Source organism: Homalodisca vitripennis, chromosome 8 (genome assembly GCF_021130785.1).
Source record: "Homalodisca vitripennis isolate AUS2020 chromosome 8, UT_GWSS_2.1, whole genome shotgun sequence".
NCBI lineage: Eukaryota > Metazoa > Arthropoda > Insecta > Hemiptera > Cicadellidae > Homalodisca > Homalodisca vitripennis.
Genome location: NC_060214.1, coordinates 59,515,333 through 59,540,856, shown reverse-complemented (window position 1 = coordinate 59,540,856; position 25,524 = coordinate 59,515,333). Strand labels below are relative to the sequence as shown.

The following is a 25,524-nucleotide window of genomic DNA, read 5'->3' as shown; positions in this document are numbered from 1 at the left end:
ATGCAGTTCTGGTGGTGTATAGTAGAATTCAAATAATTTGTTTGAGTTTTATATAAGCTTACCAAACCTATTTCAGCAATACAAATTACACAGCAGTTATAAGTTGTAATAAATTTCTGTTACATCTACACCAATTCAAACGATGTTTATTAAAAGTGTAATACACTTACATGAAGATTTAGGTATAAGACCGTTAAGAAACGAAAGGACGTAGAGTTTTGAAATTGTATCAATCTAAACTAAAACTAAATATGAAATTTAAATTCGTTTTACTATATTTCAAAATGTATTATATCAACATAATAATACAAATAACTACATAGAATAAAATTATAATTTGTCAGTTCATCGCTACACTAGCCATTACCAACAGAGAATCTCGAAGGATATATTAGCTTCTTACGTCATTCATAATTTCCATTTGGAGTTGTAATAATAGCTTATTTAATAACATTACTGTGACCTTAAATAGTAAAATCCCTTTGCACTCGTCATAAAATGCAAAGTCCAAATAATAACCTTAAGATATTGAAACCTGAATATATTATTTGTATTTAAAGTGTGTTAATTTATGCTTTGAGTAAATTGAGAATAAATGTCTTTCAGTCATCTTTATAACCGAATTCTAAAAATAAATATTTTACAATTTCTTGATCCCAAGAAATCAGATCTATCAGAATATGTGACTTAAAGAAGCTACACATACACATCGCAAACTTCTGAGTAGGACAACTGCAAAAAACTTTATTGAAACCAAATTTGGTATTTATAGCCACGTGTAGTGAAAAGTACGTTAGACAGTAGCTAGTGGTAAAAATGAAATTCATTCCAATTATACCATACTTCTTCATTTACGGCGGTTGTTTAAATTATCGGTAGACAAAGATCATCCCTGTATCTCATTGTAGATAAAATCAGATACCAGCAGTAGGACGTTCATGTCACTTTCAAAAATTTCTCCTATATTTGCTATATCATGAAACGTTTTTAGATAGTTGCCATGAAATGTTTTGAGGAATATATGATAGTATAAGAAGCAATACAAATACGGTTATACAAAAATGCTTGTAATGTCAAATGATGGAATGAAATTGCATTCACATCCACACAAAATCAATCGTATGGTCATGATTAAAAGCAATAAAAATTTTAAACTGCATTAATCTTTTATTGAAATATTTTAAATAACAGCTAAACATGAAATGTACCTTTATCTTATGTTTTAGAGTTAGTATAGTTGAGACACATAACATGGTGGTTAAGATTCCTGACTTTTGTGTATCACAACGCTCTATTCGATTTGTTTATTTTAACCTAGTTTGTAATTATGTGTTAGATTTCTTATTTATCTGAAGAAGAGATCATATTGAATATCTAAAAAAGTAGTTTCACCGATTTTTTAAATCATTGAAAATATCCAGAAAAAACCTTTAAAACTATGTATATATGTATAATGGTTGATTTTAGGGAATACGTTAGGAGAAGTATAGTGTGAGAAAAATTTACTCGTAATTTACTCCTATCGACATCCTCCCATTCTTACAGTAAAAAATGTAAATCTACTCTACCAACAGTAGTGTCTCTGACGATCGATTGATGTGTGTTATATAAACTTCTATTGATACCAATAATATTGAGGTTCTCCTTATACAATTTAAATGGGTTCTTGTCTCCTAGAATATTGTATGTTGCAATTTCCTATTGACGAAAGATTAACTAGGTACCATGCCACACTCTGTTGTAAAACACAGCCATATCGAATTTTTAAACCGATCAGGAGACTCTTGTATTCTTCGTGTTATCAACTGCAAGGAAATATATACTGGACATTTATACATAAACACTTATTCTTTCTTTAGTTAAGAGTTAAAATAAAATAATAATGCATGAGAGAGTAATTATGTTTTTGCTTAAAAACTTAATAAAAATGATATCATGATAATACCAGCAATACTTAATGAGATGTAAATGTCAAGAATGGGTAAAAACCGCTCTAGTCTTTTATTTATTTGGTAGTCATGTAAACAAAAACACAAGTTGGATTAACTTCTTGTAACACATTCTATTTATCCACTCAATTTAGACTTTTAACCTTTATATAGTCATTTTAAATGAATTACAGTATAGATTTTAATCTCTAGGCTACAATACTGTTTTCTTATCATTTCTTGTTGTAAGTTTGGTAAATCACGCTTACGTTTTGGTAATCATGGTCAAACGTTGGATGACCTAATGTATGACCGTTGCTCTATCACCATATTATTACTTATATTTTAGTGTGAGTAATACAGTATAGAGTACCTCGACTTTTTAATCGTCAGGATACTCTTCGATTTAAGCAAATAAGTGATCCTGTTATTTTAACCTTAGCGGCTAAGACAGCAGTCATGGAGTTGGAAAATGCCATTTTTGTATGCTAGTCCCCTCGATATCATGGTTTCGAACTTACCTATCTCAAACTGTGTCATAAAACATTTTATGAATAATCAGAGATTTCTAGGAGTAATTATCACCTATGCTTTCGATTAACACCACATTCGAATTATTGCTATTACAATTAGTTTTAACTAACAAAATATGGATCGGTAAATGGAAATGCAACTTATTAAACTTTATCAGCCCAGGTAATAAAGTGAGAATCGTAATCTCTATGAGAGCAGTAAACAGACCAGGTGTTTATATGGCTACATTAGGTTGTATTGGTGTAATAAACGTAGTAAGAACTGTTTAATTCACGTAATACCTGCCACGTAAATATAATAATTAAGAAGATTATAAATATTCTTTAATGAACCTTGAACACAAAATTAAAAATATATTCTTTGTATACTTAACGTGAAAACTTATTAACAGAAATTATATTTCAACAATATGAAATGTTGAATTATGTCAACGAGTTTAGTGTATAATTTGATGGCTACATTTTTAAGTTCAAAATCCTTTTATTTTAATTAAAATATACTTTAAAATGATCCATCCAACATTGCCGTGAATTTTTGTAGTATTTTAATTTAATAATACAATATAACTAATTACATTCTGAAGGCTCGGTTACCTCCTGGATAAGAGAGCAAACTTCACTTCCCAATACGTTGTTTTGTGATTTTGTGGAATCGGTTGATGGAAAATTACAATAATCTTGTTTTTATACTTTCAAATGTTGCTTTACTAATACAAGTGAATAAACTGATGTGGCGTCAACCGTATTTTCCTGTGTTCCTAGCCGTATCTTAAGATATATATTGCAAATACATAAATTTTAACTCGCCCAAATTTAGTTTAAGTACGTTCCTCATTCCAGGTTACTAACAATACCATTAGTATTGTTTTGGAAGAGAGAGTAGTTACGGGTTAGAATAACCATGGTAATGAACTTCATTATTTCTATATTAGTTAAAATATGACAAAATGTTCAGCCTACCTCCAAATTACGTTCTGCCAATCCAGTTTCTTAATACTGTCACTTTCACAGATCCTATTCCTTGAATTTAGAGTCCACGACGCTTAGAGAGACTAAATAAAAATCGGCGACTAAGACGTTACTAAAAACGTACTCTGCAGCCTTTCAAAATTAAAGAGACCTAAACAACAAGAGAGGTGGTTACCCAGTAGCCACCCAGTGTAATATAGATGAAAAGTTATTGTCTCATTAGGTGCACAATGTAAACTATGCAAAGATTCTAACGTTTCCGTCGATGACAATTTGATCTTTGCAGACGGAGTTTGACTCCAGATTACTGGCGTCAAGTCCATAGCTAAGCAGTTTACTCAGATTCTTTAGACCAGAGCTATATTTTCTATATTAAATAAGCTATTAACAACTTTGGCATGGTGTACCTATATGTTTTTAAAATATGCAGGGTGTAAAAACAGTCTAGTTCGAGTACTACATCAAATTAGTTTTTAGTAAATGTTAGTAGAATACAATCCCGCAAATCCAACCTCAAAGGCTTATTATACAAAATTATTCTGGTTTAAAGTTTGAAACACTTAACTAAAGTTCTGCTATATGTGATTTAATATTCTTGTTTGTCTCATGTTGTGAAAGTTAAACTTATTAAATTAATACTGGTCTTAAGAAATAGTCTTTGAGGTAGTAGACAACATTTTTTTTTGTAGAATAGAGTTTTATTGTATCAAGGAGTTGTATTGTAAGTTTAGCTGAAGATGTAGATCATTATAAAGGGACAGTTTAGTTGAGATTAATGCTTAAGAGAATAAGCTGGTATCAGTTATTATAATATAAAATTATTACTTGTAGGCTGGGCTTTGGATTTATCTTACCGTACATCTTACATTACACATTAAAACAATGTACAGCTATGCTTACGTTAAATTCTTTTGCCGACCTCCTTGTAGACCATCCTCCATTGGGTGTGAAGATTCAATAACTACCTTATCACTATATTAAATGAACTAAACATATAAAGTTAGTAATTGCAGTTAGCTAAGTAGCAGCAAGGAGGTAGTATATTACTATGTACCCGATGTTTGCACGTAAAGATAAGTGAGTAAACGAGAGGAGTCATCGCCTCATCATCTGTGCCGGCTGCGCCGTGTTGACACCTTGCCAAACACAACAGTGGAAGTGTCAGAGCTTGTTTGTATCCTTTTACGTGAAGATATCAGTTTCGGGTCTAAGATTATAAAATACACGTTGTTTTTTCTGCTTGCCGAGTAAGATAATTTTCAAATGTACTCTACGTTTTCTTTTAAATATGTACTACAGTTAAACATATCACAAGATCTATATTCACACCGTAAATTCTGTCAGGATTAAAATATTTTTTTATATGTGTTATGCTCTTGTTACGGAAGACACAACTCTTCTGGAGTTCTATGCAATTGAAGTATTGTCTACGTATGTATACTGTAATTTCTTGGTTGAGCAGTTGAACAAATAAAGTTTGAAAACATTCTAAACGACATAGGATAAATAATAAAGCAAATTAGATGTTTACCACTAAGCAGCTGTTTCATGTTCGAAGTGCAATAAATGTCTTAGCTTTCACAGAGTAAAAAGTGGATTTTACAACATTAACTCTATAAACGCTAACTGGGAACTTGTTTAAGATTTTGATGATGTAGTTTAGTATAGAAAAGAAAACTTAAAACCATTATATATATATATATATATATATATATATATATATATATATATATAACCATTTTGTAGTTACTGTCCAAAATGTTTAAAGAGTAAGCATTGTGTCGAATTCAAACAAACCTTCTTGATAAATAATGTATTGCCCAAATTAGAATATGAATTAAAGCGCAATAGCTTTCCTAAGAGGATTTAATTGAATAAGAGCGGCAAATAAATACAGGTCTACATGTAAATTTATAAAATAAAAATTCTTTATTTGTCAATCAGATACATGATGCTATATGCGTAAACCTTACATTCCATATCATCTTTTACTTTCATGACAACTAAACTTGTTCATGGCTGGTGGAAAATAAAACATATTATATTTTCAGGCTAATTGTTTTGTATTTGTTCCAGGAAACGTGATCTGCATTTACATACAAAGTAAGTGAGTTTAATACAATCATTATTTAAATTTGTAAATTAATGAAATCTTTCGTTAGTTAAACCCGATTATTATGCTAAGAATCTAGCTAAAGTTAATGCTTTAGGTTGTAAACTAAAACATAAAATCTGTGAAATGTAGAAAACGCAGTATATACTTGCAACTGCTACTGAATTTTATGTGCAAGTATTTAAAAAACGATCTATAAGCTTTAGTCATATATTGCTAAAGTAAAATATAATAGATGGTGAAAAGGTAGGCAATGCAGTTAATTGCTGAGATTTAACTGCTTTAAACTAATAATCTGGTGATTTTACAATATAATATGGTTTGTAGATATGTGTCAATACCTGCAAATTCCTTCAGATCAGACAGTTTTTAGTAAAGAACGGATGTATTGTCACGTAAGAAACTACTTAGAAACAATTTTAACCAATTTCCTTATCTGGGATTCAATTTAAATTTACAATTACACTTGATTTTAGGCAACTAATTAATATTTTTAATTAAAACACTACTTTTAGTTACAATCTTTTACTTAATTTTCTTCACCGCATCATCGTATATTCATAATAACCTCTAATATGTCTTCGATCAACGACTATTTAGTAATATTTAATGAGATACGTAACTTTTGGAAACCCCGTATTCTCGAAACTACAATATAAATTATAAAATGAAAATCAGTTAATAATTAAGAACTCTCTCATTACTAGATCATAATTTTAAATCATTAAACGTAGGGAATATAAGGAATATAGATTTATCAGCGAAGATGGAAATAATATTTAATGAGGTACTAAAAATTAATATTTTCTATAAGAAAAACCTGTAGTTTTTGTGAAAAATGGCGGTATTATTACATGAGATGTGACTAGACTCGCTGAGTATTTTGTTTACTGAGACGGACGACATAGAGTCCAGGTCCAGACATGCCGAAGGGGGGAGGGCGGCGACCAGCCCAGTCAATATTGTGCTCTATTTGGGCGACTTACACTCTCTATGCGACGGCAGCCAGATATAAATGCCCTTAATGTAACAATCTCCCCACAACAGCCAGTCGATTATATTCTGACAGTATCAACAACTTTTGCTTATATAAATAGAGTTATAAAACAGCATACGACCCATCTCCACCCCCAAATGCGATGCCATCTTTGTATACAGCTATTCACAAGTTCCAGGAATACTGGAAAAGTATACGAAGGCAGAAGATAGGAGCGATCATGTATCCATACATGTCATAGTATTTTTTTAGAAATAAACCTTTTTTAGTTTTTTCCAGTAAATTTAAACTGGCATTAGAACCACATTTAATCACCCAAGTGCTCTATTACATTTGGTATATTTTATAAAATCTATTGAAAATTCTATTGTTGAAGCAGGCCCTATATGTCATGTTTTAGAGCGTTATGCAAAAACTGGGAAATGACGTTATACACAATATTAGACCACCTAAACTTTATTGAAACTATTGGAATTCACCCAAACAAATCTTAATCTCATACTAGAAATGTTACTTTTATAATCTGAACCGACAAAAATTTTGAATAATATTCAGCAGGACTACATAATCATGAACTCTGGAAAAGGCTGATTATGACTTTCACTTTATAACGATTTCTACACGCCATCTCCCACAAATAGTTGTAAGCGTGAAGGCGGTTATTCGATACTGCTTGTCTTGAATACTCTTATATTCACATTGTAGTATAAATTACAACATTCTGTAGTAGCTTTTTCTGCAAACATTTATAATTCATATATTATTTTAATAATATTTTTTTTATTTTTTGAATTAATAATAGAAATAAAACTGGTCAAAACTATTATTGAACATATTAAACCATGTTCCTAATGAGAACATGAAATAAATAATCTAGTAGAAAATAAATTCAGTTGATTGCAAACTTGACACTTTTATTTTGTGATATAAAGCATTTAGGTTTATCCTACAAGTGTGAACTGATAGGAAGCTAAATGTTAAATCGTGCGAGAATTTAGATAAGATTTAGAATAGATTTATATGATTGGTAAAAATGAGGTGGTTGGTTGTATTATTGATATGATATTAAGTAATTGAACAAGAGCAACAGTCTTTTTTTACGACTGTAGGGAAAATTGTTGTCAAAGTTCCCTACCTAAAATAAATGAAAACGATTTTTGTATGCCTAGAATAGACCATCCTGAGCCATCATAATCCAAGATGAGACCAAAAACGTCTTGCATACCTTTGTATCTACCGAGCATGATCTCTCCAATACTTGTGATTAGATAATGCCATTCCCTACAATCCTATTTTATATCAATGGAATCATTAAAACGTTTTTAGTGATATTTTAATTTATCTGGGAGGATCTGAACTATAATTAACGTATGGTAAGTGCAACCCCCGGTAAAAAGATGCATATCTTGCTGGTGTATGCCTTCAACTTAAACCTGTATTAGGCACAAGAAAAACCTGCCACTTTTATCTGGGTAGTTCCATGACCTCATTTATATCCAATAGAGACACAACAATAATACCATATGCGTAAAAGTTTGGATCAATAGATCTATTCAACTGAAGAAGATGATTTTTTTAGTGGGTGGAGCTCCCGTAGTGTTGAATAATGTTGCTAGCCTGCACAAAAGGGATGCTTACTATCCTCTGTGACTGGATAAGCTGGAAATGATTGGGAATCCCTCCTTCTTCCAAGGTAGCTTGACTGAGATACAGTGTCGACTATTCCTCCTGCTAATATTTCAAGTAGATGCGGTTCCTTTTACTCTGGAAACATGTGTGCCAAGGTCCTGTTGGGACTAATTTATTTTTGAAATAAGATTTTTTTTATGTAAGAAATGGTCGGTAAAGAAATGATTTTATACAATGAAGGTGCATTTTTTCTACCAGTCGAATCTTATTTTCGACCCTTTGAACTTTACCATTCAAATGCAATAAAGTATCTAAAAAAATACTATTGGTATATAAACAACATCTTAACTGGCCCATGATCTACTAGCAATATAATTATCAATTATATTCACGGCTTGTTTCGAGTCTGAATGTATCAAGCAGAACTGAGGATAAAGCTGCCAGTGAGAACGCTAACATTTGGAACAAAGAGGCCGACGTAAAGCTGTAAAACTCAGCTACTTGTCTTCCTCGCGGGTTTTCGTCCGACGTAAAAAAGACGTAAACCTGTCTTATCCTCCTAATATACTGGGGGAGAATAAAACACCACTCCGTTGTTTCCTGAGAAGCCAGGGCAGCAGTAGGTCAATGAACTTTCAAAACCGAGTTTCCCTCCAGCTCTGATTGTTTTGATCTCCAGTGTACTGAAATGTTTTGTTAAAGTGAGATCATAGAATTATTACCAATTGCTCAGTGTTGAATTACAAAATTATCACTTACTGTTAATTTATGGCTACTATAAATTGCCTTTTTTTGTCTGTAACTCAAATTAAAATTTTAAACGGTGTGAATAATATTGAAGAGTATTCAGAGTTACAGAAATAGCAATATTGAGGGTTGTAGTATTTTAACATGAAGTATATCAATATTCAGTATCTGAAAGGATTACACCAATAAGAGACGTTTTAGTATTTCATACCGTATGCTTATCACATGTTAAATGAAACTATTCATATAGTAACACATCCTTTTGAGGTTCCTCCTGTTGTAGATTATAAAACGGTGAGGTGACATTCTTACTTCGATACCCAAATCTGAACAACTAAAATATCTCACTTCAATAGCGGAATTTCGCCAAAATCTTTATTTCAATTCCCTTATCCGTCTTTTTGCACGAGGTTTAGAATCATTAAAGGTGAGATAATTTATAAAGTAGCTGGAACTTAAAGTTTAAATCTATAAACTAAAACCTTTAGTGCATTCTGAATATTTTTTAATTAAATTAGCTCGTTAAAAAACTCAGTAGTTGTTTCAATGGAAAGTAACTGTTGAAATAGTTTCTTAGTCGGAATCTGTAGGCCGAATCTACGTATCAATAAACTCAGCAGTTATACAAGCTAAAATATTTACTTACATAGATATATGCTCATTTCCTCATCACTTACTAGACTATTGTAAACGTAACAAAAATAGGGATGAGTTTGTAATATTAAATCAATCAAAGTATCTTTGCATATTCTAGAATATTTTACTGTTCTATTTAATTTCATCCAGTACCTTGTAGTACTATTATAGTAGCTTTTAGTACTATAATAGCTTACCATGGCTCTGTGTTGTAGGAAATTAAATATGATTTTAATCTGCAATAACAACATGATTTTTTTTAAATCGTGTTCTATTTCCTTTAGATATGCACATACAAAATATTCTACTTATATACTTTCTGAAATAAAAATCTAGGTTATAGAGCTATTAATTTTCGTATAAATTAAGAAAACAAAACACTAACTTCTTCTTTAACTATGGGGTTTTCTAGGTACAATCTCTAAATATTACGAAATTTCCATTAAAGAAATTACTAAGCATATACAAATTTACTCTTTTTATCAAAACTTTCCCTATATTTGCAGTCGTACTTATAAGATATTACATGATAATTCAGTACTTAAATTACTTGGAAACTTTTGTTATTGTTGGTGTGTATGTATATACAATATTATTTAATATGACTTTAATTGACTAAATTTTGAATAGGCTAATTGCCTGTACGCTGGTTATATAAATTCATTCAGGCAAAAAATAAAAAAATTGAAGGAGGAAAACAATTTAATAAGCAATTTTTGTATTACACAGCTTTAACACATATACATCACATTGACAATAATTAGCAAAGCTATTGAGCGATAATTTGAGCGTTATCTTTTTGATTGTTATATAAATATATTTTTTAATAAATAACACCATATAAAGAATTTTTTCTCTACTTATATTACTGCTCAATGGTTATGTTTGTTAAGAACCTAAATAACAAAAACAGATCATTTTCACTGAGCCCGGAAATTTTAATATTGATTAATCAAAATAATCTTTAGTTAGGAATACCGGACTGGCGATAACATTAAGTAATAATATTAATAAAGCTTAGCAGAACATTTGAGATTCTTTAATTGATCCTAGAGAAAATTTATAAAGTATAGAATTTAAAATTTTAGACACAATCCTGTAGATGACTCAATAAACAAATATTTTAATCGGTTAGATTGAATATTTTTGATACTTTATTTATAAAAACTGATTGATAATTAAATATTTTTAGTAGATTCTATAGCAGATAGCAAAAAAATAATTTCAAATTGCTATCCTTCAGATGGAATCACAATAACAAGACTACACACAAACGCTATAAAATGTTATGTAAAAATTACCAGGGTATCATAGGGCTGCAGTCGGGGCAAGGACTTTAGCCCAAATCGGCTAAACGTGGCGTATCCCTTATAAACAACCCCAATATTGACAAAACCACCCCCTCTCTTGCCATAGGGTGGATCTGGCCTCCCAGCGTTCATTCTCGGTATAACCTAATTTTACCAAGTTTGAGCTGCATTTACAAGATACGTCTGCGTATTTCCTGTAGTACTAAACGTATTTACCTGATGTTGTTATGTTTTGTTTTGAGCTTATAAGAACAATGAATTTGTTATCAGTATAGATTTTAAGTTTTGTAACAATAAAATATGTTACAACTCAAATAGAATTTAAACACAATGGTACACATTATAGATAGAAAATTTGCGATTTAACTATAATAAAAACAATAAATGTATTTAAGACTTTCTGTTGGAATAATTATACATAGAGAATTGTCTTAACACAGATCTAATCCAACACGCATTTTCCACGGACTTGAACACCAGATCTCATTTATATATTTACACAAATATTTATATTGGTATAAAATAAAATAATAATATGTATTCATAATAAAAAGAAGACTTTGGACTCATACAAACACACAAGCAAACCCCACTGTATATATTCAGCTACATTTCTTAATTCCTTCATAAAAATAGGTGTTAAAATACATGATAATGTGTTTAGTTTTGTGTTGTAAGGACGGTTTTCATCTCAATACATAAAAAGAATTAAAAGGATATGTTCTTCCTATTGATTTAGTAGCCTTTATCATTATTATATCAGTAAAAAGTTCAAATGTTTGCTATTAGAGTTAGTAACGCTATTACTGATGATTTGTTGAACAAGTATTTTCACTCATATAATTTTTAGAATTGTCAAGATCATTTAGATTCCAGTCTATTACAACTGTAGTAAGAAATATGGAAATGGAGTATCAAATAATTATTATGTGTTGATTATATTAAAAATATTTCATGTTAATCATTTTTCACATATATTAACGACGCTAAGAAAATAAGAAAATAATTTTATTTTTATACTTATTTATTCTTAATTTAGATTCAATAAACGTATTGTTTTGTAATGTTAGTTCAAAGCTAATTTTATTACCGATGAGTTTAATGTTAGTCTAATTTTACTGGTTTTATTGCTTTCTATTTTATAGTTTAATATTATTATCGGAAACTGTTATATAATGTTTGTGTTCCTTTCTGTTGTTATCGCAAAGATCGTTCTGTAACGGAAACAATGCATCCGTTCACAGTTTTTGTTCTACGAAACAATGCATTGCAGCAGACAAATATCAACAATTGGGGAGATGCACAATTGTTCTCCTGTCGATAGATAACACCTATGTTTTTTTGTTCTGGATAGTGGATAGACTATACATATCGATTTCACAAAAAATCTGTTGCGGCTGAACAAAATATTATTTGCTGTTTGTATTACATATTAATAATTTGGACTATCTTTATTCACACAAACCACTTTAACATATGCTCTCTGAGCGGTCGTGGGTTTAATAAACAAGGAGGGGAATCAAAATATCACAAAGTTTTTTATTCTCTATGCCATATAGCCCTTTAATAAGATATTCTTAGAGAGAGGAAAAAGAAAGATTTTAATAAAAAACGATTTATAGCACTGAAGTAAAGAAGGAAATTTAGTATTGCATGTTTAATAAAGGATTAGCCAAAAAACTCTAAAGTTAAGGTTCAACTCTTTACAGTATTTGTTTGTGTTGTGAATTCAGTGCTGATATTTTTACTATCCTATTATTTATTAAATAAATATGTGTAATACAACGTAATTTATCAGGAACTGACATGCTTTTTAACACTATTTAGGTATGTGAACTACGTATTTTAACCATAGAACCTATTTCACATATCTTATATAAATATACTGTACAGTTTTCGTATCTTTGCCCTGAGTCGTTTTCGTTGTGTTTGATTATGACAAAATCTAAGTATCTAAGTATGAAAACCAAACCTTTTTCAAACTATTAATCATAGTTATTTATTTCCTGTCCTCGTGAAATATAATCTTAAAGCGTAAAAACACAAAACTTGATAGATATATTTGGAAATTAATTCCAACGACCACCGATTAAAAAATATCAAGAAACCCCCACCATGGTAAAACATCGAAAACTTATAGTTTACTACACGAGTTTTCACTATATATTTATGTTAAATAACTTATGTCTAGTTCTTTTGAATACTCAATGCCTAGCTGCCACAATAACCATAATGTCAAGTCATTATCCGGAGGGCAAATTTCAAAACCCTAGTGTTGTCTAAAACGCTAATTGTCAATTAATTACATTTAATCACAAAAATTCAATTTGGTCTTACAAATACATTTCTGTATTCTGTAGAAACAGTTTGCAGGCTGGCCAAAAATAAAACCTAACAAGTGAATTCATATCGCCGGCCTCTGTAAAGTATTGTGCTCAGACTAATGTACTAATGTTTCTTGTTTAAAACCGGTATAAGCCAATGTGATCAGTATCGACCCTCTACTAGTACAACCGTATGTTGGCGTAACAGTTTACCTGCTCCATATTCTGTGTGTTGAGACAAAAGAAATATGATATAATTGGCTGAGCATTAGCGAATCCCATTATTTGAGTAATTGGAACAATTGTCATTTTTATATACCATATCTAGACAACGAATCGATTTATAGACTTTATTTATATACAGGCAATATTGCTTTTGATGGTGGCGTTGCATGTCACTCCATTATAATTTTCTTAGCTTTAGTAAACAATTTAAGATAGGTTTTATTATTTTAAATCGCAAAAAATGTTAACATTATAACAGGTGGTAAAGTGCTATATGTTGCAAACATTTCTAAAAGACATTTCAAGAAAATTTTTATTTATCGGCGTGGAAGTTTGCATTAAAATTGATTTTTAGATAGAAAAGAATACACGATGGAGCTTATCCATCTATGGTATTTTTTGAACGTCACTGAAGCCTATTATTTATTAGGCCGGAAAATGTATCTTCAGTCTGCCGGGGGATGTAAACTTTTCTTTTCAGAAAGAACGTATTTGCATATGTGTTTTCAAAGAAAATCTCAAGAATAAAATGAATTATAGAAAATTATATGCAACATCAGAAAAGCATGTTGCAAATAGTGGTGAGGGGTTATATTATCATAAGTCAATTATAAGTCAATCATGATGACTGCCATATGTGTTAGTAGTTGGTTATATTTTTTTATAACAAATTAGAACTTTTCATTGAGTATAATGAGTTTTCCGTTATGTTTCACGGGTTTTCAGCCAGTCAAACATGTATTAAAGACCTCAATTCAAAGTAAAACAAAGACAAAAGTGGTAATTTTGGTACCATAGTGGTATCATTGTAGATTCATTGAGAGACACTTTTGACAAACAAACTTTGCCTTACTGGATCGTTGCAAAGGTCATGATTTAATTTCAACTGTAACAAAGAGCTTTTTTGAACACAGAAAGCCCTGTAATACAGAATCCAAACTGAACAAAACCGCAAGCTCTTGTCATTCACACCAAAGGCCCTTGTATCTTCTTTGTGCGTATCTTCTCTGTATTTCTGTGATCACTGTCAAAGACCCATTTGAGGAATATTGTGAGAGATCAAATACAGCTGTTTTCTTTGGGTGAACCATGTGCTTCCAAAAGAGCTTTGTTCTATAGAATACCAACTTAAAGTGTAGGCCTTATAATAAAAACATTGAATACACAATAAGAAAGTAGAAGTTAATATTTAATGTTACAGTAACTTTATATACCTGTATTTAGACAAATATTATTTATAAGAGTAAACATATCTCAAATATAAATGCGTAAAATTACTTACAACATGAAATAGAAAAAATAAAACAAACCGATTGTACATAGAACGAGAAAATGTATTTAAAGGAATACTCTGTGAATTGTTGGAAAAAAGTTTTTGTAAAAACCGAAATGTAACGAAACGAGGATATAAATGTTCACTTTAACTCCGGTTCTCCTCCCTATTAATGCAACGTCTGGAATCTGTTGCCGATACCGCCTTGATTCTTGGTATCTGGAGTAGGTTCATCTAAAGAGATTGAAAAAAATTCGATATGGAAGAAGCTCAAAACTAACAACTTACGAATTTTCGGCATCAGAGACGCCTAGTTTACATGATAACAAATATTATAATCCAAGGGAATTAACGCTGTATTAAGAGGAATGTAATATGGAGATAAAATCAACATTAAGATGAAATGAAACCATTCATTGCTATGTTGTGTGTAGAAAACTAAGTTGTTCCAGATTTGAAGGCAGTCATAAGCCCGTCATAGATTTTAACAAGCTGATTTCTTTGAACTTCATCAATATGTTATTATGTTTTTACAACAAAGCAAACTAAACTACAGCACCGGTTGAGCACTAAGTTATTGGTCGGGGCGAAAATTTAAGCTCAGCTATGGTTTTAAAAAAACTATTATTTCGAATCAGAAGTGCTCGTACAAGTGCAGGGTCTAAAATTATAAATTATAATTTTTGCTGAAACCCTGAAGCTATTTACTATGAATATTCATATAATATATAATTAAAATAAGCATACACAAGCCTCTAAATTACACAGAGCACCACCAACCATTCCTGAAGAGAATAAGATTTGGGATTTTGGATTCCTGCACTCTAGCCTAAAATAGTAAAAGTTTTACTAAACCTCCTTGGAGCGATTAATTAAATACTATAGAATGAAGAAAACCAATTCAAATTGTTATGATTATTCAATTATTATTAAATCCAAATTATTTCATGATACTTTCACAAACTGTTCCACTCACTACTTCAGGATATCAGTACATTTTATTTTTTAACTTAAAGCTAAAATGGTTTAACGGCTGAATATATATTTAATATCTATTCATTGACTCTAAATTGTCACAGGAGTGTTTTAAATGTAGTTTTAAAATAATATTTCCATGGTGTCCCTTTTTAAAACGCGGTCAAACTCCTAGTCTAAAAATAATTTTGGTGTTTTCGTCGCTTATTCCGATGTATGTACTTTATTTAAATGAAAATCTGTCATCTGACATAAACCGCCCATCTATTTGTTTAATTAACGTTGATATATTGGTCATAAAGTCTTTGAACATTTAAGGAGCATTAGTTCCTTTCGCTCCAAGGATAAACTATTCATAATTTGGAGCAACAATTTCAAAGAAAAGTACGTCTCTGTGTGTCCTTATGTTCCGTTCGTCGTATACTTCTTTACATTATTGCATCGGTTTATTATTTGTATATTGAATAAATGTATCAAATATTTTATTGATATGCTTTAATTATATTTAAAAAAATAGGCTCACAGTCATATTTTTTGTAAATCAGTACTAAATACTTCATGTTTATAGTGTAAGCACCGGTTATTTCAAGTTCTACGTTCCATTTTAAAGGGTTAAAACCTCCATCTAAGTCCATCTAAAGCCTATGTATGTGTCTACTACTTATAAAACTCTCATAGAGACTTAAAGATTTATTGGTACATGGGTTTCAATTAATCCAGTTTAGAAACCTATTTATTTTAAGTTTAAAATATCTAAATGCAATCCTTTCGTGTAACTGTTGGGGGAGTAAATTAATTGACAAAACAGTAAAACAAGGGTCAAAAAATAAAATTGGCATTGTTAAATTCTTTCGTTACGTTCCATAGGATACTACAACACTTTATTGTTAATTTTATATCATGGATACTATGATTTCTCTAATATTACTTATATTAATATATACTGAATAATTATTGCGTAAGCAACAAATAGATGAACCATTATGTCATGTATTTTTCAATGTACTATTTCATAGAACAATATTCTAGCACGTTTTCACCCGCATGTTCTTGCGCTGCCACGGGAAACCCAGTATAAGTCATGAGAGTGACACTAAGTGTAATTTGCTGGAAACGTTCCAAACAGCTACCCTGGGACAGGAGTTTAATTCGAATTCACTCTGCAACAGAATTAAACGTGAATGTCGTGTTAAATCTTGATTAGTGTTAAGTTTTTACCAAACGATAAATGGAAAATATAGAGATTAAGCGCTTTAACTCAAGGCCATAAATTTAGGCCCTACTAATTTCAGTTCTTTATGGTTCTCTGTGTGCAAGATATCCCCAGAAGGAACTGACATATAGACATAAAATGTCTTATGAAGCTTCATTTATAAATACGATCGATTGAATAAATAATTTTATAAGCAAATTGAGAAATACCATTTGAAATTTTAACCTACTACATGTAGAGTAACTTTTCGTAAGGTAAATATTCAAAGATTATATCTGTATACTTCATATAATAGTAGATCTAAATCTATGGAATTTTGATGGGCTTTGTATAAGACCCCTAGCATGCTGAGACAATTTCTGTCTTGTGTACCGGAGGAACTAAAAGTTTTTTTATATAAAGTTTTTAACTCTCTGTCTTACAACATGACATTTTCTATAGCAATAGAATTGTCATTTTCAATGCAACACCAGCAAATCCTGTTACGAGACATATACTTTGGAACACTCCTAACTTTTAACAGTCTATTGTAATAGAATAGTAAGAAGCTTTTGAAGGTTTGTCAGAGTTCTTATTGTTAACTCGATATTTTATTACTATTCTATCAATAATTAACACTTGTCCTGCGTTATTTGAGCCCACTAAAGCTTATATTTCTACTTTGCAATCAGTCTTGGCCTCAAAGGGTTAAATATTAATATGTCTGTAGGAGAAGTATACATCACGTTTGTATGAATTGCAGAATACAGACATTTCACAAAATAATGACTTGTGCTTAACACCTTTTGAGGTTTTTGTGTAGTAAATCCCACAAGGCTAATTAAGGGTATTATGCCACATATGGCAAGTTATTTTTGTCCTAATTATCTCCTACATTCTAATTAAGAGAATGAGTACAGGTCTTAACGAAAGAAAGATCATAAACGCTATCAAGATATCGGTACTGTTGTAGTTTGTTCTAAGCTGACTGAGTCATCTGACGTTACCAGATTACGGTAATCCCCAAAAAGTATGTATACAAAGAAAATGTGTTCTTTCTGTGAAGATGAGTTGTGACTTTCCTGTGATACCCAATCTACCTGGAGTTTACATCTACAAAGTCGTTAGATATTGAAATATCAACATTGTTTATAAAAGAAGGTGTTTAATCAGCTGAGCGTTGCGAATTCCGTCACTCTCTATCTTCCTGCACAATATCTTGAGGACAAACTAAACTTTCTATCATTTCTACAAAAAAACACAATTAAAAGGTTTTCCATATGATGGGGTTGAGCTATGTATAAACGAAAATTTGTCCATTTGTCTTGATAGCAAAGATAAACATGCTGAATGAATAATTGTGTAAGGAAACTAAATACAATTATATGATGTTTTAGCATGTAACAATATCATACCTCGTCATATAGCTCAAGCAAGACAGGCTTAAAACTGCACGCAACCACAGCAAAAAACTGATTTGGGTTTCTATTAATGCGGTAATGTTTATGTTTTAAAATTAAAGTTAAGAAGTACATTTACAATTTAATATAAAATAATAGAGGGTTTAAAAAAATTAAAACTATGCATATTTAGCGGAAATACAGAAGTATATTTAGAATAACAGACCTGGTTTTAATTCAGAAAAGACAAAAATAAATTAAAACTTAATTACAAGACAAAATTAACGTTCCAGATAACGAAAAGTTATAAACGTAAGCCTGTGCGTTTATTACTTGTCATTTCTATATGATGGAGAACCTGTCGATGTCTACACACAAGAAGCTATATTAAAAGTTTCTTCTTCACTATTAAAAGGAGATGGGCAGTTAATAACTATATATATAGCCTATTAATTGTACTAACATTTTTATGTGTTTCATACACTTAATATTGTAAGAGCTGAGGGGCAATATGCATTTTACCTGATAAGGCTACTAACTGGTTTTCACTGAAATAAATAGTGAAACTTTTCATAAGAAACAAACTAGACATCAAGCGCATAAATTTAAAAAATCTAAAATCAAAATGCAAGCTTCTCTTGAACTGAATAATAGCAATACGTCAATGCGAAGAATGTTTAAAATAAATGGTGGTTTTCCAGACAGGATACAACGTAGACAACCTTTAAGTCTTACTGTAAACAAGTATCGATATAGGGCCATTTTTAATCGTTTTGTGAGAGACTTCAGGAGATTTTGTCGTGCACGAATCCTGCTGTTAAATTCACAGTGCTTCCAGCAAGATGGCGCAACCAGTCTTACTGCCGTTAACAACATTGCTTTCCTACAACAAACCTTTGGCAACCGTCTCATCTCCCTTACAACAAACTTTCCTTACGCAGTCCACTCCTCCGATATTACAACACTGGACGCCTACGTCTGGAAGTGTTGAAAGAATAAATTTTCCGTGAGGACCCACTATGTACCATCGTTCAACTAAATGAATAAAACTAACCTTGTGTATTAGGAGAATGGGACAATCCCTATTCATAAAAATGATACAAACCCTACAAACACGGTATGCGTGTTGCCTCAAACCGAACGGGGGTCATATTGAAATTGTTAATATCCAAGTTTAACCGATTTTGCTTCCTTTGACTTTGATTAATTGGTAAAATCTATATGTAATGTTCCTGTGTTTACCATACTAAAATATAACTATATCAGTAATGTTTACTTTGGCTAATACTAGGAAGGAAACGTAACGAAGCATGCCGTTAATTTGTCCTTTTACTTGTCAGACATGTTACTTGTCTATAGTGCTTTAATATCTGCTCAAACATTTTTACTTAGAGATTTTCCTAATGAATATTTAAAAAAATACAACGTGTTAGAACATTCTATTGCGTCTCTAAAAATGTGATACAACTCACTTTCGATTCTAAGTTTTTAATGAACATAATATGTTTTATGAACGAGTCATAAAACTTTTTGCTATACTAATAAAACAATAACAAATTCTACCATACAAAAAACTACTTCGTTTGCTGTGGTAAGGCAATATTACAATTTAATGTCAGGCACTTAGTGGAATGTTACTCTCTGCTTCTCATGTTCATTGATCATGTTACAACATGCAAGACTTTTCATTTAAGGAATAATTGCACCTCTGGTGGAATGGTAATAGATTACAATCGCAGTAATCTCGAATGACTGACACTTGTTTTATTTCGTTACGAAGCTCAGTAAGTCACGTGACACAATGTGATTACTTTAATTCTTGACATTTCATCTCCAACAGTATGTCTGTTATATTTCAAATTGCCGTTTTCATTATGCTCGTATTACAATTCTAAGAACCTGGGAGTATAATGCTAACAGTGTGATAATATTATTGGCTATCATAACTTCGTAAGTTTTCAATCTCTATAGACTTAAATGTAAAAAAATTTTAATGGATGTTATGGATAAACTGAAAGACGAATTTAAAAGCTTTCATCGCATAGTATATACAATAAAACGAAATTATTGTCTTATATGGAACGTTAACTGTATCATCAATCTTGTATTAACATTACAAAATATACTTCTGCTCTCAGGAACACAAGACGTACGTATTGGTCAAAATCTATGTTATATTGTTTATTTAGAAAACGTGCATGTGTCATCTCCTCTTTCCTCGAGATAAAAAAGAACCCAGGTATACTCAGGCATTAGTTGGGTTCATATAAACGCGGTCATTCTATGTATTATTCTATTTGCATATTATAGAATGATGTATTAGCCATTCTGCACAAACAAATAGTATTCTTCATCTTGTCTCACTTAGTACTAAGAGAATAATATTTTTAAGAGGGGAATCAACCGGAAATTTATAAAACAATAAGTTAAATAAAGATAATGTAAAAGGAAGGCACCTTTTTTTTGCTTTTAACTGTTGATATCTATTGAAGAATAATGACTACACATCCCCCTTACGTAAGTTTCACGTAGTTAAAATAGGGAAAAAAACCAAGTAACGTGTAAGTCCTTTCGTTCAGATTTTATAATTCGATATTGTTTTATTAGGTGCATAGATAGTTCTCAAGGATTTGAATCTCGTAATGTTTGTTGTGAGTTCCAATATATGCGTGTCACAATACTCTAGTATTATGTGTTTATTTTAACATAGATTACAGTTAAGTCTGTAGTTCTGTAGTTACTTACCTGAGGAACGGATGTCGAAATATTCCGTTACTTTTTCTTGTATTCTTATATTCTTCAACGATATCAAATGTTCAAATTGTATTGTTATGTTCACAATACTTCCATTGATTAAATCGACCTAAGATTACAAAAACTAACCAAAATTATTTATAAAGAATTTAGCGAACACAACTAGGAATATTTTGAACATAGTAAAACACTCAGCTATTACCAACAGTTCAATCCCGCACATGGTTGTCCAGTTAAATTTTGTGTCTGAGGGAAATTGAATTAAGCTCAGCTCCCTGGACGTCTGTTCTGGAACGTTTCCAGCAAATTGCACTTAGTGTCACTGTCATGATGTATACTGCACGAGTTTCCCGCGGTCTCGGCAGGAACAGGCGAATAAAAACATACTCTTTTATCTTTTTGCTTCACACTCCAGACAAGTAAGTATAGTACCTTCAGTTCACGAGTTTCTTAATTTAAAGAGAAACATGAAAGGTTAATTACTAAACTAGTAGACACTAAAACAACACTTTTCCAATATTATTTATTTCTTAATACGGCCTTTCGAAACTAAATAATTTCATCGTCATGTGACTCTACGGGTAAATATTTACATGATGTTCATTTCTGACAATAAAACCACCACTCTCAACATAAAAATACAATATAGGACAAAATTACATTTAAATATTGCTGTCTTTAATGTTGCACTATAACTTATATAAAATATACAAAAGCTAGCATAGAAAAGAATAGCTAGAAAAGATAAAACTTAAAGGCCACTTCGAGATACAAAACAAAAATATATTTTAGATAATAAAAAAACCATTTTATATAATAAAATATACAAATCTGTTTAAATTTACACAAATAGAACTTACTCAGACTAGGAAAAATTTATATTAGGAAACCCTAAAGACTCAATTTCAAATGAAGATTCATTAGGAATTTATGACATAAGTTGCGATGAATGTGTCAAATTTAAATTGAACAAACGAAAAAAAAATAAAATACACAATTCCAAGAGAATTTATCAATGCAAAATATAGAACAGTTTAAAAACTGATTTAGCCAAACACTAGATTGAATCTGGTCACACAACATAACATACCTAACTGAAATTAATAACGGAAGTTACAAAACCATTCGAAATAAATGTTTAAACACTACTCGCAAATTGAAATTAAAGAAAGACTTTTAAACAATGAGTAAGTATCTATTGATAAGTTAATTCTTATTTCTTCCGAATTTATTTAAAAACTAAACTGTAGTTACATTTAATTTTATGTAGTCTGAAATATTTATAAACAATTTTCTTCGAATTTTTACACCATATATTGTTTTGTTTTTAATTGTAATAAATAAAAATAGGTTGGAATATTATTTTTGGAGTAACCTGACAATGAAACCATTATTTTAGAAAAGCTTCCAATCAGTGATAAAAATATTAAAGGAATTCTTGGAACATAACATACTTAACGTGAAGGAAGCAAGATTCTTCCGCACATTTGCGATTGTTCAGCGGTAAAATACTATAATTGACACTACGTTTTGAGATCTTCAATCTGACTTCTTCTTCAGGAAAATGTTGAACTAATAAAATACTGCTAAGTTGAATAAAAAAATTGAAATTATTCATAGATAATATTCCAAATTTCTAAGTAATACATAATGACATCTTCTTTTCATGCATATGAAGTTTATTTTGATAATTATTTAAATTTTTTTTTAATTTTACGTATATATATATATATATATATATATATATATATATATATATAAAGTATTGCGTAATATAATCTATGAAAAAGAGCGCGAGTTTTGACAGTATTTAAACAAAACTTTCTCTAATATCATTATCTAATCTAAAATAGAATTGTATACTTCAGAAAATATTTTATAAATACATTTTGTTTTTTACATATAATAAATATGATAGCTGGACTCACACTGGATTAGGTCAGAGTTTTAACATTCATCCATTGTATTTATTGTGTATTAATTTTAAATATTCTGTATTTCTAAATTGTTTTAGAGTGGGGTGATATGTTCTAAATTTCAATATACGTGTTATTTATATTTGTTTGATTATTATTATTATATTACTGACGAATTTTCATTGATGAATTATAGTTTTAATTTATTTTATTTTATACATATATTTTATTCCTTACAGCTTACATATTGGAGGTCCCAATAGTCAAAACGTGATAGAGCCTTATCTTATCTCCTCCATAGTTGTATTATTATGAGCCTATTGAATGCTGAAAAGATTAACATTTTAAATGAAAACAATTTTTTCCGGTATTATAGGAATGTTTTGCTTTATCCACGTGTTATTTAAAAACCGAGATAAAACTCTTACAAACGTTTAGCTAATGAAATATTTTGTACTGTCATGATATTCTTACTACTCTTAATAATATTAAGTAGTCATACTTAATATTATTGCCATTCCAAGATTAGATTAAACGATGGAAACTGTATAAATATCGCGTCAATTTTAATATGGGTTATGTAGTAAAATGCGTGTTTAGTGTCTATGGAGCATTTTTTCTACCAATATTATAACAGTCATCTGAAATACCCCTGATAAAAAGTTGGTGAAAAATACATAAATTGAAATAATCTGAATTTACTCGTAACTCAGCTTAAATATTTGTAAACTAATAAGTTCCCTTTGGCTGGACTAAATTTGCCATCCTGAAATTTATGATTGCATTATTTACCCATAAACCTATATTTCAAGCATTTCATCTTTATATTGTTGAAATATTTATGAGATTCAAAATATCAGAATTTATTAATATTTTTGGTCTCTACGTGTAATTTCCAACAAGAGCAAAAAAGACAACATAGGGGTTATAATTAACACTCTTATATACGTTATTATATGTGCCATCATATTTCTTCCAAGAGTACTAATTATACGAAAAAGAAGCTTGAAATCTCCTTAACTGTTGTTTCAGTGTTCTAGTATAATTATTGGAATCAATGGCTCTTGTGTCAATAGCCCCATTGTGTTAGTAAGTGTGCATTCTAAATCAGAAAAGGATAGTTCTTGGTATTATTTCGTGGTAAGTTAATATTTTTTTAAAATAATATTTATTTATGTTATATATTTATTATTAGAAATAATCTCAGCAACTTTACTGTGTACAATACAGTCAAAGAATTTAAAAAAGTCGAGAAATATTAGCCTTTACTGAATAAATATTGTTCCTTAGAAAGCTATTTGTTTTTATTAAAAAATCTAAGCGATTTTGAAAAATATTTTTTTAACTACCATGCTAAAGTTTGACAGGAATCTGCTTATTTTTAAAAACATAATGGTAGTTTTTTTACCATTTGTGTTAGTTTAAAAAAGGAGGGTTAACACCTTTATAAAAAAGGGTTGAATAATTTGGTTAATTTTCTTACAATATGATTGGTGCGCGTTATAATAAGCTACATTGACATAAAATTAAAATTGATTGAGTGTTTAGCTGAGAGCTGCTGGATAATTTATTAGAGATCTTTCTTAACCATCAGTTCCAGTGCCATTGAGCTATTGCAATCAGACTTGTGCAAAATGAACATGAGGACTAAACGGCTGCGGACCTAACACGACTGCTTCATCAAAATATCTTCTACAAAATGGATTTAAATTTATTGTAATCATTGATATCATTAATATTTTGTATGCCCCAAACTCTCTTTTAAGAGTATAAAGTACAAAACTCATTTTAAGATGTACGCCTTTCCATCTCACATAACTTTTCTATAAGTTATTTTGTAATGTCGAAAAAATGTTTCATTAGTCAGCGGCCATTTATAGTAATTCTGTTAATTTCTTAATATCAATTTAGTTCATCTCTAGAAATAATAATTGATTTAGTTTCTTATATTGTATTTGGAATCATACATTTCAAAAATAGAGAGTATTAACATATAATTTATCGCAAGATGTACCTGCTAATTTAAACTGAACCGGAAGGACTATGTTGAAATTACTTATTCTGTGATACTCTGTAATGCGTGCAAAATTAATACTGGAAATTATTTTCTCATTCGATAAGATTATTCTACATGAATTTCTATACTCAAGTTTTACTGAGTTTCTGCAACGCTAATTGAAAGAGGGGATGATACGAAATTAGGAAATGCATAACGAAGATTAATGTACTGTGACGGAGGAGAGATGACGGCTCTTGTGGAAATAGCGTGAAGGATCATTCGATACACAAAGGCCGTTAGCCGTGCTACAGTTAACTTACTCAATATCCTTACAACACGCATGAGCTGTTACGTTGGAATACAATTATGAGACACTTCTTCTCCTTCTACTTTAGTTTAATAACAATATTAACATAGATATAAATAGATATAGAATTAGAACTAACAAATTAGAAAACCATTTGTAATAAAATTATGGTTTTGAACGTTATGGGAGCCTAGACGATAAATAAATTGGATCCTGAGAAGCAGGTATGTGTATTTAAAGAGGTTCGCACACTTCTAAACATGTATATTTTTAAAACCGTTAAATATATTTCAATAA

The 25,524-nt window shown here is 30.3% G+C and overlaps 1 protein-coding gene across 2 annotated transcripts in view; it reads left to right on the top strand.

The window, feature by feature from the left end:
• Window positions 1-25,524, top strand: part of LOC124367625 (somatostatin receptor type 2-like) — a 186,597-nt gene that overhangs the window by 139,514 nt on the left and 21,559 nt on the right. For both annotated transcript variants that reach the window (XM_046824598.1, XM_046824597.1), the window contains one exon: window positions 5,507-5,533. The gene's annotated coding sequence lies outside the window, so the exon portion shown is untranslated. The remainder of the gene's footprint in view (window positions 1-5,506; window positions 5,534-25,524) is intronic.